The sequence below is a fragment of the Pyxicephalus adspersus genome, chromosome 9 (genome assembly GCF_032062135.1).
Source record: "Pyxicephalus adspersus chromosome 9, UCB_Pads_2.0, whole genome shotgun sequence".
Lineage (NCBI taxonomy): Eukaryota > Metazoa > Chordata > Amphibia > Anura > Pyxicephalidae > Pyxicephalus > Pyxicephalus adspersus.
The window spans coordinates 60,356,287-60,362,864 of record NC_092866.1 but is presented as its reverse complement, the minus strand read 5'-3'; positions in this window follow the sequence as shown (position 1 = coordinate 60,362,864).

Genomic DNA, 6,578 nt, shown 5'->3' with positions numbered 1-6,578 from the left:
CACGGATATTACAGGTTTGGGGGAATGTTGGGGAGACGTTCTGGTGATTTCTGACCCTTGCTGGGCATCCATGTGAAAGGCAATGGTAGGTGGTGTTGCTGGGATTTGTAGTTCCATCTTGTAATACATGATTTTATATCGCAGCTTAGCAGCCTGGTGGTGGCTGCATTAGTTTTCATTTTCCAAGATTGTTTCCTTTTATTTACACCTGGTGATCCTGCCAGTAACTCAGCTCCTGTTTGAGGGTGAAAACATTCACTCACTGTACTGTATCCATAAAGCAGCACACTGCCGCCGGTGTTCTTATATGTGAAAGGTCCTCTACTTAGTTCTTCTCCAATTCCTGTTCCTGGGTGACAACAGTCTGTATGGTAGGACCAGCGCTGTCACCCTGGATGGGCTCACATACAGTGCTGTTACCTTATGGGGTAAATGTGGTTCTGTTGTCGCCACCTTGTGGTGGTAATGATGTGTGCAGCTGGGTCCGGAGCTCAGGGGCCCAGGAGCATGCATGGAGGTAAGTAGAGGTGCTAAAACAGGGGCAAATCTTCTCCAGGGCCCCAACTGCCAGTAAGGTAGGGGAATTAGGGAGCTGGATTACTGTGTATTTGGGCCCCCACTTCATATTTGGACTGGGCCCCCACCTTCTCCAGGGCCCCAAATGACAGTATAGCAGGGGTGCTAGAATACTGGACATAGGGACGTGTAAATTGTGTATTGGGCCCCTCCTTCTCCAGGGCTCCAATTGACAGTATGGCAGGGGGTGCTGAAATTCTGTCCCCACTTTATGTTTCCCCGGGGCCCCCTTTTTCTTCAGGGCACAGTATTGCAGGGGGTGCAGGGCGCCAGAATAGTTTGTAATTGAGGTCCCTACTTCATATTTGCCCAGGGTCCCCTTTTTTTTTGAAGGCTTCAGTTGACAGTATGGCAGGGGGTGGTAGAATTCTGTGTATCTGGGGTCCCCAATTAATTTTTCTCCAGGGCCCCAAATGACAGTATGTCAAGGGGTTCATGATTCTGGAATGCTGTACTTTTAGGACCCCACTTCATATTTGCCCAGGGGCCCCCATTATGTATACAACCACCCCAGCCAAGCCCAGTCCATGTTACCAGCGGATGGGCCCCGGTGTTCAGGGGGGGCCCCCGGTCACCTCCTGTCTTCTGGATGATGCACAGACCTCAGTCCAAGCTGCTTTCCCCAGGTGCCAATCAGCTCAGACCGTTCATATTAGATGGCTGCTGAGCCTGCAGGTTTCTATAATAAGGTTACATAAATCCGGGATTATATATCTGGCAGGGAGCAGCGCGCCAATTCAGATAGAAATGAAACAAAACCCACAAATCCTTCATACATCACCTGCAAAAGGATTTCAATTTCTGTCCATCCAGTCCTGAGATTGACACAGCCCTACCGTGCAGCACAGCCAGCCTGGAGTCCTGATACTTCCTTGGCTGCTATTACGCAATACAATGCAGTCATCTCCCCGCCCCCAGCCTGTGATTGGCTGTCAATAAAGCAGAAGCCAGCTGATGAGGTCACAAGGTTCTTTGAAAGCACATGTGCGTGAAACAGAGCCTGATTGGCTGCAAGTTGTGCTCTTGTGCAGGGATCTACCTGAGGTCGATATAATAATATAACATAATATAAAACTTATTTTTTTATAATTATTCTCCTTGTATTGTAATGATGAATTCCATCCCCGGCTGTTATCAGCACCATGGACAGTTCCTGGCTGCAGTTTCTTGGGGCCCTATTATATGTATATGGCGATGTGCTATAGCCCCAGATCAACCAATCAGAAATCAGCAATAAGCTGCTATTTAATTCAATCTAATACTATGCTACAGCTTCTTAATGATTTGCTATCATACCAGCCAATGAGATCTCAGCGTATTATAATTGATCACCAATTGGGTAATATGAGTGACTTGACTTTGCATTTATCATCCAATCACAGCCATCTGATGCATTCTTTTTGCACCAAATTGTATGTTTTTCAGCCAGTAAATAACCAATTTCCTTTTATATACATTACATGGCATTGGTCATGTGACCTCATTGAAGAAGAGAAGACATTCCAGGCTTCTGATTGGCTGAGCCAGCATTCCAAGTACCCTTGGCAGAGGTCACATGACCAATTCCTTATAATAAAAGCTGAGGAGGAGAGCAGAGCTTGCAGGAATCTAGATGGCAGGTAAGTGTACGTGGGCCGTGACAACATTAGGGTCACTGCTCATGAGATGTCTGGGGCACAGTATATGGGTCACGGTGATGACATTATTGCATGACGACACAACATTCATCCCACATTCACATCTCACCGCCGGATTCAATACCTATGACTACTTATTGTGTATAACTGATGATATATTGCTGGTAACCCCACATATATTTTCTGGCGTATTGCAATATTCAGGATTCGTGGCACCAGATCACCCTATAAACCACAGTCAGTGACTTTGCCTAGGCTGAGATGATGTCATCAGTCTGCTGCATGCAAATTAAACATTTCCTCAGTCTCCTCTTTTTCTCAGTGATCAGGCTGCAACATTGTATCCAGTCACATGGCGTGAGGGTGCAACAGGGTCAGACATTTGTGAATGGAGATGGGAAATGCCAGGGCACAAAATGATGATGGCAGAATAAATAAGAGGTGCGAAATGTTCCACTACACGGGGCCCCAAACCCTCCTCAGCCAACAGGGACCCCAAGTCAGTTCAGCAAGGGGTCCTAAAGTCTATTCTGCACAAGAGCCTACTTTTGGCTATGTTTGCCACTGACCGTGCAGTCCAATTCCCCTTCCCAATGTGCAATCTGATCACTAAAGAAGAGATGACTGAGAAAATGCCTTCTCCTGCGTGCAGCAGACTGATGATGTCATATGAGCCTAGGCAGAGTCACTGAACTGGAACATAAGGGAATCTACTTTTCTTTATATTTGATGAATATTTAAACATTTTCCTGCAACATGTCTGGAATTTATTCATGCAGATTTGTAAAGTTTCTACAAGGTCAACTATAAGGGGAAGATTTGTAAAGCAATGGGGTATGTTTAAGCAAACATTCACGGGTGGTGAATCACTGTCACTGTAAACATCATTTGTTTATTAAACCCTTTGAATTTCTAGGGTCAATGATTATAATTATAGATTAAAATATATAAAAATATATGCCAGGGTTCTGCTCTTTGATACTTCATCCTCATATTGCTGGGATTGCTTTTGGCTTTGCAGTGTATTCTGCTATGTTTCCAGTAGATGGCGCTGTGTGACCACTTTTGGTACATGGCAGCAAAAACTGCAGATTTTTTTAGTTCTTAGTCCTATCTGGACAAAACATAAATGTGACTGTGACAACAAATTTAGAAAGCTAGTAACAAAGTGAACCTGTGGGGCTCAAAGACTCATAGGCTATTAAAAGGGCTGCTCAATGCATGCACCTATCATATGCTGCAGAGACTAAGCTGCACAGAATTAGTCCTGGCCTGTGTTTGCTGCCTGCTCTGCAGAAAAGATCATACAGAGTAGCACTGCAGTTTGTGTTTTATAGATTGCTTGGTCAGGTAGATCCTGAACTCAAAAGTGCACTGTACGCCGAACACTCCATCCCTTATTCAATCCCAATAATTTTAGTACAAGTTATATTTTTTGCTTTTTCAAGGCCTACATGATGCATTTTTTAGCAGAAGACCCAGAATTTGACCTGGTATCAGCCTCCTGCCATCCCTGTACAACAGAGCTCAGAGGAAGAAGCAGCACAAGGAACCAGTGCTCATGTGAAAGCAAGAAAAAGAGCAAATTGACAGAGAAATGAAGTCTGCTGCTTCTCTTTTCACTGTTCATTCCTAAAGGGAGGGAGGACAAGACCTGTAAATATAACTGACCACAGCAGATACAAATCAGTTCTCCTGCTTGGCAGAGCTGTGCTGTTTGGCATGCAGAGCTGCACCTCATCTTTTTCCAAGACCGGCTTTCTTTTTTTTAGATGACTGTGCTCAGTCAGGATTTAATTTTCACTTTATAATCACACGAAGCCGCTCACAAAGTTTACTTAACGCCGGCAGCTGTTATATATCAAAGGATTTCAGGCCGAGGACATGGCAGCAGAAATATCTCTATCCCGCTGCATGGTTCTGGGATGCAGTAAATGTCCGTCTTGTGTTTTGGGGTGATTGGAAGAGGACGGATCAGAAGGAAGAGCCCTGAGGTCGTCAGGCCGGTGACAACAAAGTCAGGACAGCCGGTTCTCATAATCTAGGTGCCATGGGTGCTGCATTGGTGCATTGATTGCACGAAATACACTTTCCTTGTCTCACATTTGTTATTGGCATTTTTTATATTTATCTATATTTTGCTTTTCCTACTTATATTGCATTCCTTGCAATGTGTCACTTCTGCATGTTAAATATTGCATGGTTTATTTTCTCCAAGTGCACACCAATGCAGCCCAATAATTTAAACCGGGTGCATTGGAAACAATAGATTTTGTAATTATTATTTTAAACAGTATTTATATAGCACCAACATATTACGCAGCGCTGTACATAAAATAGGGGGGGTCGTTGTATTGGACCTGTGTTTAGCAAATGCAATTTAACCCAGTCCTGTGTATATGGGGTGCAAGCTGAAACTTTCCAAATGGAACAAAACTTTTAGGATTTTAGATTCATGTGCATGCATTGTATGAAATGTATTTGTTTGTCTTATTATAAGAACGCATTGTTGTAATATTTTACTGAGCGCACAAGCAATATTTTCCAGACTTATTAGAAAATTCCTTTTTTTTCAGTCTTTTGCTGCATCTCAGTGCTGCTGATCCTCTGCATCTTCTTTGCATCCATGTTCTGTCTTCTTGCACCCCAGAGATGGCTGCATGGCTTTTTTTAGCTGCGGTTTCTGATGGTGATCACAATGGGCGATTGTTTTCCGTGAATGTTTAAAGTCATTTCTTTTTCTTACCTTCATGCAGAATGGCCTCTCTCTGTTCTCCTTTATGGAGCCGGACAATGAATGCCAAGCAGACGCCGGCTGTATTTTAAAGGAGCGATAATCGCTGTGATAATCTCTATGAATGCGGTGCCATGCGTTGGGATGCCATTTAAAATCAATGTATTGGCAGACTGCAAATCAGCTCTGCTCCCTTTGACCCCTTCTTACCTGCACATTATTGCTTGGGACCGGTAGTGACAACACTCAAAGACAGAATGACCACTGCAAGACAGTTGTCACCCCATAGAAAGTGTCTGAGCAAGATTTTCTGGCAGGATCATCGGGCACTTATAATATGAAACCTGCAAATTTAAACAGAATTCCCTTTATATTGGATTCAGATCTTCGTTAAGAGACCCTGTCACCGAACTAAACATGTGCCTGTAAAGAAAAAAGAGAATACACAAACATTGGCAGCGCTTTCATGCAGCTTGAAGAGGACTTGAAAGCAATTAGCAGCGCAGGCAGATAAGGATTAATTTTCCTGTTTAATGGGCATTTTCAGGGTCATTTTAAGTTTTGCATTTAAAGCGGACGGTGCAATAAATAACAAGGTGCATTTATATCGGGTTCATGGAAGCCAATGCAGCGCGGTCATGTTGTATAGGAATGTGAATTGTGTTCAGGTCATTTATTGGAACGGCTGCCTATTGCATCAAAAAAGTTGCAGGTAGCATTTCTGGAATTTCTTCCAATGCCCATTTATCATGCAATGGTTTCCCATTCAGTATTTAACTCATATTTGCATTGGCATGCATTACCTTAACTGATAGGGTAAATGGACCCCCCAGCAGGTTTTCTTTAAAATTTTAAGCTGGGGGGTCCATGTTGCTTTAGGTGACGCATGGCAATGCAAAACACGGGGCAGGAAGATAATATATTTACCCCATCCATGTGGCACCTATGAGGGGGTGACACCAGCATGCTTCTTGCAGTGATTTGGTCTATTCTCCATTTACAAGCATAATACCTGAACTTGGCAGATTTCACCTCCTGCAACACTGCACAGACACATGCGTATTGTTATTAGCATGGAGGATCTTACAAAATAATCAGACATTGGATGGAGCCCACGTTACCATCTTACAGTGGATGTTCTTAGGACTCGCCATGCACCAGATAATCAATTTTAGAGTTGAGGGTTCTTGCACTATATATTTGGTAGATCTAAAAACGATTGCATTTCATTATAATGCATGCAGTGAGATTAAATCTTCAATGCCCGAAGCTTGCTGGGGGTCCCCGCTCTCCCCAAACCTCAGCCCCGGTGTATTTTATGTGCAGGAAATGTCCAGTCTTTAACAATCTTGGTCAGAGTGTCTAAAAGAAATGCAGGTGACACCTAGAGATGGCTGCTGGTGGTCAGACCTCATAAAGGCTTCTTCAACCTTCGCTTGCAAATTAGGGAATGAATAGCATTTTATTCACCTGACATTCACCAGGCTTCAGCTGCGGTTTATGAAGTTTCTGTTTATAAGGCCTGTTGGTATTGCAGAGCAAAACGCCTGGTGACACCAAAGATCCCATCGCATATATGTGTGTGTGGATAGTAATGGACAGAAGCAATGGCACCACCATGCCAAGATACC